At 64.7% G+C, this 11,952-nt stretch overlaps 1 long non-coding RNA gene across 1 annotated transcript; it reads left to right on the top strand.

The window, feature by feature from the left end:
- Nucleotides 1-874: 874 nt before the first annotated feature.
- LOC136304751 (uncharacterized) lies at nucleotides 875-2,124 on the top strand. Its single transcript, XR_010724787.1, has 3 exons — nucleotides 875-1,180; nucleotides 1,315-1,466; nucleotides 1,581-2,124. It is a non-coding gene; the product is annotated as an uncharacterized lncRNA (long non-coding RNA).
- Nucleotides 2,125-11,952: the final 9,828 nt, after the last annotated feature.

Below are 11,952 nucleotides of genomic sequence, written 5' to 3'. Positions count from 1 at the left end.
GGGGAAATTTTCCGCGGCGTTTCCAGGTGTGGGGACACGGGCCGTGTGCTCAGTCGCGCCGCGTTTGCGTTCAGATTCGTTGATTTAGTCAGGCGTCTGCGTAAACACCTGGCGGAGGCCTATGCTGAGCCGCAAAGAACATGGCGGCCGGGACGGAAGTGGCCTCAGGAGCAACCAAGATGGCGGCAAGGGAAAGCGGAAGTCACACGTCGCCCCTCACAAAATGGCGCCCAAGCGCGAGGTGCCCGACCTTCCAAAAAAGGCGGCCAAAAGGGCGGGAAAAAATAAGGACCCTATAGGCATTTAGCCAGACGCCTGCACAAAACCCCCGACTACGGCGCTGCCCGGGCGCAATTTTCCGCGGCGTTTCCAGGTGTGCCGACACGGGCCGTGTGCTCAGTCGCGACGCGCTTGCGTTCGGATTCGTGGATTTAGTCAGGCGTCTGTGTAAACACCTGGCGGAGGCCTATGCCGAGCCACAAAGAACATGGCGGCCGAGACGGAAGTGGCCTCAGGAGCAACCAAGATGGCGGCAAGGAAAAGCGGAAGTCACGCGTCGCCCCTCACAAAATGGCGCCGAGGCGCGAGGCGCCCGACCTTCCAAAAAGGGCGGCCAAAAGGGCGGGAAAAAATAAGGACCCTGTAGGCGTTTACGCAGATGCCTGCACAAAAACCCCGACTACAGCGCCGCCCGGGCGCAATTTTCCGCGGCGTTTCCAGGTGTGCAGACACCGGCCATGTGCTCATCCGCGCCGCCTCCGGGTTCGGATTCGTGGATTTAGTCAGGCGTCTGTGTAAACACCTGCCGGGGGCCTTAGCGGTGCCGCAAAAAAGATGCCGGCGGGACCGGAAGTGGCCTCAGACGCAACCAAGATGGCGGCAAGGAAGGGCGGAATGCTCGTGGGGCTCATCGCGGCCGAAAATCGCCGAGTGCAGCTCACACCCTGCAATGGCAAAAGCTGTTTTATTAAAACTCAGCCGAGAATTTTCCTCTTATTTCCAGGTCACAGGATATACTGAGCCTGAGAGGGATCCTAAAATCTGACTCTCAAGCAGACGGACCGTTTGAGAATCGAACTCAGCACCTTGGCATTACCCGGACTCTGCTCCAAGCAGCTGAACCAATCTCTGCATTATGGGCATGGACCTCCATAGGATGGCAACGCTTGGCCCCACTAAGGTAAGTGCAGTGCCGCCTTCTCTGCCAAAGCTGCTTCACACAGCAGCCCCTGGAATGGCTCGAGGGCAGAACTGGCTGGCAGCTCACGACAGCACAAAGCTCTTCCAGTGACGCTGATTTCCTGTCCTTTCCAGGATTTACTCAACAGCTGCCGTAAAAGTACTTACACAAAGTCTCTTTCTGGGCGGAAAGGAGCAGGACAAGTCCTGAGGCTTCCCTTCTTCCACGGCCAAAGTTCTGGAGAGAGGCAGGGCCGGTCCCACCCGCACAGGGGCGTTTCCTGCAGGTGAGTGTTGCCGGGCCAAACTGATGGCAGCTGCTGAGGCCGGGGCTGCTTTTCTGGCCGGAGGCCTCGGTGCCCCCCCGTGCCGCCTGCAGTGTCCCTCGGTGTTTCCTGCAGGTGTCCCGGGTGCCCGGAGGCGCAGGGAGGAAGGAGGCCGGCAGCCCCAGCGGGGCCAGCAGCCCTGGGATGATGTGCAGGGGAGGAGCTGTGCCTGCGGGGCCCCGCCCGTGGCAGCGGCGGCCAAACGCAGGGCCCGGGGCCGGGCTCGGGGCTGGCACGGACACGGCCCCGGGGCTGCCGCGGCTCCTCGGCCAGGGGCTGCTCCCGCCGGGCACGGGGAGATGCTGCAGCCCGGACAGAGGCACCCACAGCCCAAGAGCTCCCCAGGGAACAGCTGGCATTGCCCGGGAACGGCGGCTCGGGCTGTCTGCAGAGGGGCTCAGACAGCAATTCCCACCTCCCGGAGCTCCCACACAGTTGCCAGGGATGTCCTGGCCACCCCAAATCCCCTCCCTTTCAGCCTGAGGACATCACCCATCGGCAGCATTAAAGCCAAGGTGCTCCTCCCTCACAGAAATTAAATCCAGAGCAACGGCCCTCGGAGATGCCTCAAAATCAAAGGTTTGAGTGGGATGGAGTTTCGTTTGGATGAAGTCTGGACTTTTCCAGGGAGCCAGCCGGAGTGCAGAAGTGATGGAAAGCTTTTGCAGGTGGGTCCCACTGGAGGTGTGCTGAAGGCAGGGATGGGCATCCCTTGCCTGAGGGAAAGGCACTTGCAGAGGCCACTGCTGGGGCTCGGAAAGGAGCTGAGCTCCTGCAGGGAGCTGTGTCCTCCCGAGGGCACAGGGGCTGCCTCAGCACAGGCCGGCCAGTGCCTTCTCCTGCTCTGAAACATCACCTGGAGCCCGAGCTCAGGGGGTGGCTGAATTCCAGGGAAATCTGACAGGTGACCCCCAGGGGATGAGGGTTAGAATTAACCAAATCTATGGAATAGAAACCTATCCTGTCCCCATCCTGCTGAGCTTCCTTGGAAGCTCTGCTGGTTCCTGACACATCTGGCATTCAAGCAGCAGCTCTGCGTGGGAATATCCATGCTCTGTGAGGCACTGTGAGGTTATTGCAGCAGGAACTGAGCAGGGAATTCGGGGCCGTGGGTATAATTCATCTAAACTAGCAAAGGTGACAGTGAACCCCAAATCTGGGCACCACACAGAGAACAATCTTTGTGCTGCCCTGTCAGCTCAAGCCCCTGGGCTGGGAAGTTTTGGGAGTCAAACATATGGAATGATAAAAGTCACAGCAACTGGTGTCACCCCGAGGGACAGTCCAAGTCCCAGACAATTCCTCTGCAGTCCCCTGGGGGGGAAAACACCCTCTGTCTGCCAGGAGCCCTGACTCTGTTTCTCCTATCAGCTGTGTTGGGCTTTAAGAACTTGAAATAACTTTGAAGCCAAAGAAATCACCTTTTCCTTCTGGTTTGATTGTGTTTTTTTGTTGGTTTTTTTTTTTTTTTTTTTCTTTCAGATGCTGGACTTGCTTCTGTGGATGTGTGCTGAGCTCTGGCTGCAGGGGACTGTCAGGCCTGAATGGCTGTGAGTTTGTGTTCTTCTCGCTGGGGAAGCAGAAATAATTATTAATTAGACTGCAGAAATGTTTTCAGAAACCTTTCCCCTTTCCTGCCCTTTGCTGGTGGATCTTCTCTTTCTGCCTTTGACTTTACAAAGCTGTTCCCTGATGTCAATTCCCCTGCCTGAATTCCTTGCAGCTCCTAGCTGGGAAAAACTGGGATGATGTCCTAGGGATGTTCTTAGGGGAGGACAGAGGTGAGATTTTTGCCTGTATTTTTCTAATATTTTCTAAAATTTCAGGGAGCTGCTCCTGCTCCTGCCCCTAATCCTGCTGCTGCTGCACAAGTGGAGCCTTGTCAGCGAAGACCTGCATCTGCAGGAGGCCCCGCAGGCCCTGGCTGGGAAGTGCCAAAACAAAGAAGTGATCAGTAAGTGCTGAACTGCTTCCAGGAGGGCATATTTTGTTGCAGCCGTTACAGACCAACCGTGTGGTGCTGGTGACTTTGTGTGAGTTGCTTTATTAAAGCCAATCGTTGGTAAGGGTTTTGAGCCTGCCTTGGAGAGCACTTGGAGCTCTGGGTGCCCTGGCTTTCCCCTAGGTGGCCCTGGGGGCGCCCTGGCTGTCCCCTAGGTGTCCCTGGGGTGCTCTGGCTGTCCCTGGGGTTGCCCTGGCTGTCCCCTAGGTGTCCCTGGAGTGCCCTGGCTGTCCCCTAGGTGTCCCTTGGGGTCCACGGGCTGTCCACTAGGTGTCCCTTGGGGGGACCTGACTGTCCCTGGGATGCCATGGCTGTCCCCTAGGTGTCCCTGGGGGTGCCCTGGCTGTCTCTTAGGTGTCCCTGGGGGTGCCCTGACTGTCCCCTAGGGGTACCTTGTCTGTCCCTGGGGGGGCCCTGGCTGTCTTCCTAGGTGTCCCTGGGGGGCCCTGGCTGTCCCCTAGGTGTCCTTGGGGTGCCTTGCTGTCCCCAAGGCGTCCCTGGGGTGCCCTGGCTGTCCCCTAGGTGTCCCTGGGGGTGCCCTGGCTGTCCCTGGGGGTCCCTGGCTGTCCCATAGGTGTCCCTAGGGGTGCCTTGTCTGTCCCTGGGGGGGCCCTGGCTGTCTTCCTAGGTGTCCCTGGGGGGCCCTGGCTGTCCCCTAGGTGTCCTTGGGGTGCCTTGCTGTCCCCAAGGCGTCCCTGGGGTGCCCTGGCTGTCCCCTAGGTGTCCCTGGGGGTGCCCTGGCTGTCCCTGGGGGTCCCTGGCTGTCCCATAGGTGTCCCTAGGGGTGCCTTGTCTGTCCCTGGGGGGGCCCTGGGTGTACCCTGGTGTCCCTGGGAGAGCCCTGGCTGTCCCCTAAGTGTCCCTGGGGGTGCTCTGGTGTCCCTGGGGATGCCCTGGCTGTCCCCTAGGTGTCCCTGGGGGTGCCCTGGCTGTCCCTGGTGTGCCCTAGCTGTCCCCTACGTGTCCCTGGGGGTGCCCTGGGTGTCCCTGAGGTGCTCTAGGGGTACCCTGGCTGTCCCTGGGGTGCCCTGGCTGTCCCCTAGGTGTCCCTGGGGTGCCGTGGCTGTCCCCTTGGTGTCCCTGGGGGTGACCTGCCTGTCCCCTAGGTGTCCCTGGAGGTGCCCTGGCTCTCCCCTTGGTGTCCCTGGGGGTGCCCTGGCTGTGCCATAGGTGTCCCTGGAGGTGCCCTGGCTGTCCCCTTGGTGTCCCTGGGGGTGCCCTGGGTGTCCCTGGGGTGCCCTGGCTGTCCCCTAGGTGTCCCTGGGGACGCCCTGGCTATCCCTGGGGGGGCCCTGGCTGTCTCTGGGGTTCCCTAGCTGTCCCCTAGGTGTCCCTGGGGGTGCCCTGGCTGTCCCCTTGGTGTCCCTGGGGTACCCTGGCTGTCCCTTAGATGTCCCTGGGGGTGCCCTGGCTCTCCTTGGGGTGCCCTGGCTGTCCCTTATGTGTCCCTGGGGGTGCCCAGGGTGTCCCTGGGGTGCCTTGCTGTCCCCTAGGTGTCCCTGGGGGTGCCCTGCCTGTCCCCTAGGTGTCCCTGGGGGTGCCCTGCCTGTCCCCGAGGTGTCCCTGGGGGTGCCCTGACTGTCCCCTAGGTGTCCCTGGGGGTTCCCTGGCTGTCCCCTAGTTGTCCCTGGGGGAGCCCTGGCTGACCCTAGGGTGCCCTGCCTGTCCCCTAGGTGTCCCTGGGAGTGCCCTGGCTGTCACCTAGGTGTCCCTGGGGGTCCCTGGCTGTCCCCTAGTTGTCCCTGGGGGAGCCCTGGCTGTCCCAAGGGTGCCCTGCCTGTCCCCTAGGTGTCCCTGGGAGTGCCCTGGCTGTCCCCTAGGTGTCCCTGGGGTGCCCTGGCTGTCCTTTAGGTGTCCCTGGGGGTGCCCTGGCTGTCCCCTAGGTGTCCCTGCCTCGCTCGTATCCTCGACTCCGCCTCCGGCGCCATGGTGACACCCCTCCCAGTCTGGACCGGTGTGGCCACACCCCCTCCCCTGGGGCCATTAGACCCATCCCAGTACAGACCAGTAAGGCACCGTGTGCCCACCATCGACCCCCACACGCCTGCCAGTTCGTCCCAGTCCACTCCCCGTCCATCCCAGTTCTCTCTGATCACCCTCCCAGTGCTCCCAGTCCATCCCAGTCCCGCAGGTGCTGGTGCTTGTGGCTTGATCAGCTGGTGCCTGTCCGCAACGTGGAGCGGGTCAAATGAGGCCTCAGGGGGAGGGGGGGGCGGATTTTGGGGGGTCCTGGGGGTCCCGAGTTGTCCTGGAGGGGTTTGGGGGGTCTGCGGGGAGTCTCAAGGGGCTGCTGTGGGTGTTTTTCGGGGATCTTCGGGAGGTTTGGGCGGCCCATTTGAGGCATCAAAGGAACCTGAGGAGGGTTTTGCGGGCTCCTGGAGGTCGGGGGGGCCCTGGGGGTGGTTTGGGGGGCACTGGGGGGTTCCAGCCCGTGACCCCCCCCCGTTTTTGACCCCCCCCCCGCCCCCCGAGCTGTTTCGGTCTCATCGACGCCCTCCTGAAGCCCAAGGGGGGGTGGGCGCTGGGCCCCCCCCGCTGCCCCCTCCCCCTGCCACCCCCGCGACGCCCTGCAGGTGAGGGACCCCCAAAAACCCCTCCCCAGACCCCAAATTCACCCCTGGGACCCCAAAAAACCCCCAAAACCTCTCCCCGGACCCCAAATTCACCCGAGGCCCCAAAAAACCCCCAAACCCCTCCCCATGAACCCCAAATCCACCCCTGGGACCCCCCAAAACCTCCCCAGGACCCCAGATCCACCCCGGGACCCCCAAATCCATCCCTTGGACCCCCAAAAACCCCCAAATCCATCCCTGGGACCCCCCAAAACCTCCCTTCAAACCCCAAATTCACCCTTCGGACCTCCAGAATCCTTCCACAGGACCCCTCAGGGGTCGTTCCCCACGAAAAAGTGCGGGAAACGTGAGGGGAGAAAAAGGGCGGGAAACGTGAGGGGAGAAAAAGGGCGGGATCAAGTGGAGGGGATCAATGGAATTTTGGGGGGGGTCAGCGACGCTGAGGAAGGATCAATGGAATATTGGGGGGGCATCAATGACATTGGGGGGGTCAGTGACACTCGGGTGGGGATCAATGATGCTGTGGGGGGGTCGATATCAGCTCGAGGGGCGGCCATGGGTTTTTGGGGGGCCGCAACGCAGCCATCCGTGCTGGGTTTGGAGCGGGGGGGCCCCTTCAACCTCTGGGGGGGCCCTGGCTGTCCCCTGGCTGTACCTGGGGGTGCCCTGCCTGTCCCCTAGGTGTCCCTGGGGATGCCCTGGAGTCCCTGGGGGTGCCCTGGCTGTCCCTGGGGGTCCCTGGCTGTCCCCTAGGTGTCCTTGGGGTGCCTTGCTGTCCCCAAGGCGTCCCTGGGGTGCCCTGGCTGTCCCCTAGGTGTCCCTGGGGTGCCCTGGCTTTCCCTGGGGTGCCCTGGCTGTTCCCTAGGTGTCCTTGGGGTGCCTTGCTGTCCCCAAGGCGTCCCTGGGGTGCCCTGGCTGTCCCCTAGGTGTCCCTGGGGGTGCCCTGGCTGTCCCTGGGGGTCCCTGGCTGTCCCATAGGTGTCCCTGGGGGTGCCTTGTCTGTCCCTGGGGGGGCCCTGGGTGTACCCTGGTGTCCCTGGGAGGGCCCTGGCTGTCCCCTAAGTGTCCCTGGGGGTGCTCTGGTGTCCCTGGGGATGCCCTGGCTGTCCCCTAGCTGTCCCTGGGGGTGCCCTGGGTGTCCCTGGGGTGCCCTGGCTGTCCCCTAGGTGTCCCTGGGGGTGCCCTGGCTGTCCCTGGTGTGCCCTAGCTGTCCCCTACGTGTCCCTGGGGGTGCCCTGGGTGTCCCTGAGGTGCTCTAGGGGTGCCCCGGCTGTCCCTGGGGGTGCCCAGGCTGTCCCCTAGGGGTCCCTGGGGGTACCCTGGCTGTCCCTGGGGTGCCCTGGCTGTCCCCTAGGTGTCCCTGGAGGTGCCCTGGCTGTCCCCTTGGTGTCCCTGGGGGTGCCCTGGCTGTGCCATAGGTGTCCCTGGAGGTGCCCTGGCTGTCCCCTTGGTGTCCCTGGGGGTGCCCTGGGTGTCCCTGGGGTGCCCTGGCTGTCCCCTAGGTGTCCCCGGGGATGCCCTGGCTATCCCTGGGGGGGCCCTGGCTGTCCCTGGGGTGCCCTAGCTGTCCCCTAGGTGTCCCTGGGGGTGCCCTGGCTGTCCCCTTGGTGTCCCTGGGGTACCCTGGCTGTCCCTTAGATGTCCCTGGGAGTGCCCTGGCTCTCCTTGGGGTGCCCTGGCTGTCCCTTATGTGTCCCTGGATGTGCCCAGGGTGTCCCTGGGGTGCCTTGCTGTCCCCTAGGTGTCCCTGGGGGTGCCCTGCCTGTCCCCTAGGTGTCCCTGGGGGTGCCCTGCCTGTCCCCGAGGTGTCCCTGGGGGTGCCCTGACTGTCCCCTAGTTGTCCCTGGGGGAGCCCTGGCTGACCCTAGGGTGCCCTGCCTGTCCCCTAGGTGTCCCTGGGAGTGCCCTGGCTGTCACCTAGGTGTCCCTGGGGGTCCCTGGCTGTCCCCTAGTTGTCCCTGGGGGAGCCCTGGCTGTCCCAAGGGTGCCCTGCCTGTCCCCTAGGTGTCCCTGGGAGTGCCCTGGCTGTCCCCTAGGTGTCCCTGGGGTGCCCTGGCTGTCCTTTAGGTGTCCCTGGGGGTGCCCTGGCTGTCCCCTAGGTGTCCCTGCCTCGCTCGTATCCTCGACTCCGCCTCCGGCGCCATGGTGACACCCCTCCCAGTCTGGACCGGTGTGGCCACACCCCCTCCCCTGGGGCCATTAGACCCATCCCAGTACAGACCAGTAAGGCACCGTGTGCCCACCATCGACCCCCACACGCCTGCCAGTTCGTCCCAGTCCACTCCCCGTCCATCCCAGTTCTCTCTGATCACCCTCCCAGTGCTCCCAGTCCATCCCAGTCCCGCAGGTGCTGGTGCTTGTGGCTTGATCAGCTGGTGCCTGTCCGCAACGTGGAGCGGGTCAAATGAGGCCTCAGGGGGAGGGGGGGGCGGATTTTGGGGGGTCCTGGGGGTCCCGAGTTGTCCTGGAGGGGTTTGGGGGGTCTGCGGGGAGTCTCAAGGGGCTGCTGTGGGTGTTTTTCGGGGATCTTCGGGAGGTTTGGGCGGCCCATTTGAGGCATCAAAGGAACCTGAGGAGGGTTTTGCGGGCTCCTGGAGGTCGGGGGGGCCCTGGGGGTGGTTTGGGGGGCACTGGGGGGTTCCAGCCCGTGACCCCCCCCCGTTTTTGACCCCCCCCCGCCCCCCGAGCTGTTTCGGTCTCATCGACGCCCTCCTGAAGCCCAAGGGGGGGTGGGCGCTGGGCCCCCCCCGCTGCCCCCTCCCCCTGCCACCCCCGCGACGCCCTGCAGGTGAGGGACCCCCAAAAACCCCTCCCCAGACCCCAAATTCACCCCTGGGACCCCAAAAAACCCCCAAAACCTCTCCCCGGACCCCAAATTCACCCCTGAGGCCCCAAAAAACCCCCAAACCCCTCCCCATGAACCCCAAATCCACCCCTGGGACCCCCCAAAACCTCCCCAGGACCCCAGATCCACCCCGGGACCCCCAAATCCATCCCTTGGACCCCCAAAAACCCCCAAATCCATCCCTGGGACCCCCCAAAACCTCCCTTCAAACCCCAAATTCACCCCTCGGACCTCCAGAATCCTTCCACAGGACCCCTCAGGGGTCGTTCCCCACGAAAAAGTGCGGGAAATGTGAGGGGAGAAAAAGGGCGGGAAACGTGAGGGGAGAAAAAGGGCGGGATCAAGTGGAGGGGATCAATGGAATTTTGGGGGGGGTCAGCGACGCTGAGGAAGGATCAATGGAATATTGGGGGGGCATCAATGACATTGGGGGGGTCAGTGACACTCGGGTGGGGATCAATGATGCTGTGGGGGGGTCGATATCAGCTCGAGGGGCGGCCATGGGTTTTTGGGGGGCCGCAACGCAGGCATCCGTGCTGGGTTTGGAGCGGGGGGGCCCCTTCAACCTCTGGGGGGGCCCTGGCTGTCCCCTGGCTGTACCTGGGGGTGCCCTGGCTGTCCCCTAGGTGTCCCTGGGGATACCCTGGAGTCCCTGGGGGTGCCCTGGCTGTCCCTGGGGGTCCCTGGCTGTCCCCTAGGTGTCCTTGGGGTGCCTTGCTGTCCCCAAGGCGTCCCTGGGGTGCCCTGGCTGTCCCCTAGGTGTCCCTGGGGTGCCCTGGCTTTCCCTGGGGTGCCCTGGCTGTTCCCTAGGTGTCCTTGGGGTGCCTTGCTGTCCCCAAGGCGTCCCTGGGGTGCCATGGCTGTCCCCTAGGTGTCCCTGGGGGTGCCCTGGCTGTCCCTGGGGGTCCCTGGCTGTCCCATAGGTGTCCCTGGGGGTGCCTTGTCTGTCCCTGGGGGGGCCCTGGGTGTACCCTGGTGTCCCTGGGAGGGCCCTGGCTGTCCCCTAAGTGTCCCTGGGGTTGCTCTGGTGTCCCTGGGGATGCCCTGGCTGTCCCCTAGCTGTCCCTGGGGGTGCCCTGGGGTGCCCTGGCTGTCCCCTAGGTGTCCCTGGGGGTGCCCTGGCTGTCCCTGGTGTGCCCTAGCTGTCCCCTACGTGTCCCTGGGGGTGCCCTGGGTGTCCCTGAGGTGCTCTAGGGGTGCCCTGGGTGTCCCTGGGGGTACCCTGGCTGTCCCTGGGGTGCCCTGGCTGTCCCCTAGGTGTCCCTGGGGTGCCGTGGCTGTCCCCTTGGTGTCCCTGGGGGTGACCTGCCTGTCCCCTAGGTGTCCCTGGAGGTTCCCTGGCTGTCCCCTTGGTGTCCCTAGGGGTGCCCTGGGTGTCCCTGGGGTGCCCTGGCTGTCCCCTAGGTGTCCCCGGGGATGCCCTGGCTATTCCTGGGGGGGCCCTGGCTGTCCCTGGGGTGCCCTAGCTGTCCCCTAGGTGTCCTTGGGGGTGCCCTGGCTGTCCCCTTGGTGTCCCTGGGGTACCCTGGCTATCCCTTAGATGTCCCTGGGGGTGCCCTGGCTGTCCCTTATGTGTCCCTGGGGTGCCTTGCTGTCCCCTAGGTGTCCCTGGGGGTGCCCTGCCTGTCCCCTAGGTGTCCCTGGGGGTGCCCTGCCTGTCCCCGAGGTGTCCCTGGGGGTGCCCTGGCTGTCCTTGGGGTGCTCTGGCTGTCCCCTAGGTGTCCCTGGAGTGCCCTGACTGTCCCCTAGGTGTCCCTGGGGGTTCCTTGCTGTCCCCTAGTTGTCCCTGGGGGAGCCCTGGCTGACCCTAGGGTGCCCTGCCTGTCCCCTAGGTGTCCCTGGGAGTGCCCTGGCTGTCACCTAGGTGTCCCTGGGGGTCCCTGGCTGTCCCCTAGTTGTCCCTGGGGGAGCCCTGGCTGTCCCAAGGGTGCCCTGCCTGTCCCCTAGGTGTCCCTGGGGGTGCCCTGGCTGTCCCTGTGGGTGCCCTGGCTGTCCCCTAGGTGTCCCTGGGGTCCCCTGGGTGTCCCAGGGGGTGCCCTGGCTGTTCCTGTGGTGCCCTGGCTGTCCCCTAGGTGTCCCTGGAGGTGCCCTGGCTGTCCCCTTGGTGTCCCTGGGGGTGCCCTGGCTGTCCCATAGGTGTCCCTGGAGGTGCCCTGGCTGTCCCCTTGGAGTCCCTGGGGGTGCCCTGGGTGTCCCTGGGGTGCCCTGGCTTTCCCCTAGGTGTCCCCGGGGATGCCCTGGCTATCCCTGGGGGGGCCCTGGCTGTCCCTGGGGTGCCCTAGCTGTCCCCTAGGTGTCCCTGGGGGTGCCCTGGCTGTCCCCTTGGTGTCCCTGGGGTACCCTGGCTGTCCCTTAGATGTCCCTGGGGGTGCCCTGGCTCTCCTTGGGGTGCCCTGGCTGTCCCTGATGTGTCCCTGGGGGTGCCCAGGGTGTCCCTGGGGTGCCTTGCTGTCCCCTAGGTGTCCCTGGGGGTGCCCTGCCTGTCCCCTAGGTGTCCCTGGGGGTGCCCTGCCTGTCCCCGAGGTGTCCCTGGGGGTGCCCTGGCTGTCCTTGGGGTGCTCTGGCTGTCCCCTAGGTGTCCCTGGAGTGCCCTGACTGTCCCCTAGGTGTCCCTGGATGTTCCCTGGCTGTCCCCTAGTTGTCCCTGGGGGAGCCCTGGGTGTCCCTGAGGTGCTCTAGGGGTACCCTGGCTGTCCCTGGGGTGCCCTGGCTGTCCCCTAGGTGTCCCTGGGGTGCCGTGGCTGTCCCCTTGGTGTCCCTGGGGGTGACCTGCCTGTCCCCTAGGTGTCCCTGGAGGTGCCCTGGCTCTCCCCTTGGTGTCCCTGGGGGTGCCCTGGCTGTGCCATAGGTGTCCCTGGAGGTGCCCTGGCTGTCCCCTTGGTGTCCCTGGGGGTGCCCTGGGTGTCCCTGGGGTGCCCTGGCTGTCCCCTAGGTGTCCCCGGGGACGCCCTGGCTATCCCTGGGGGGGCCCTGGCTGTCCCTGGGGTGCCCTAGCTGTCCCCTAGGTGTCCCTGGGGGTGCCCTGGC

This window comes from Chamaea fasciata, unplaced genomic scaffold (assembly GCF_029207755.1).
Source record: "Chamaea fasciata isolate MVZ Bird 193981 ecotype frontalis unplaced genomic scaffold, bChaFas1.0.hap1 SCAF_162, whole genome shotgun sequence".
Taxonomy (NCBI): domain Eukaryota; kingdom Metazoa; phylum Chordata; class Aves; order Passeriformes; family Sylviidae; genus Chamaea; species Chamaea fasciata.
The sequence above is the reverse complement of the archived record's forward strand: the minus strand, read 5'-3'. Positions and strand labels throughout refer to the sequence as shown.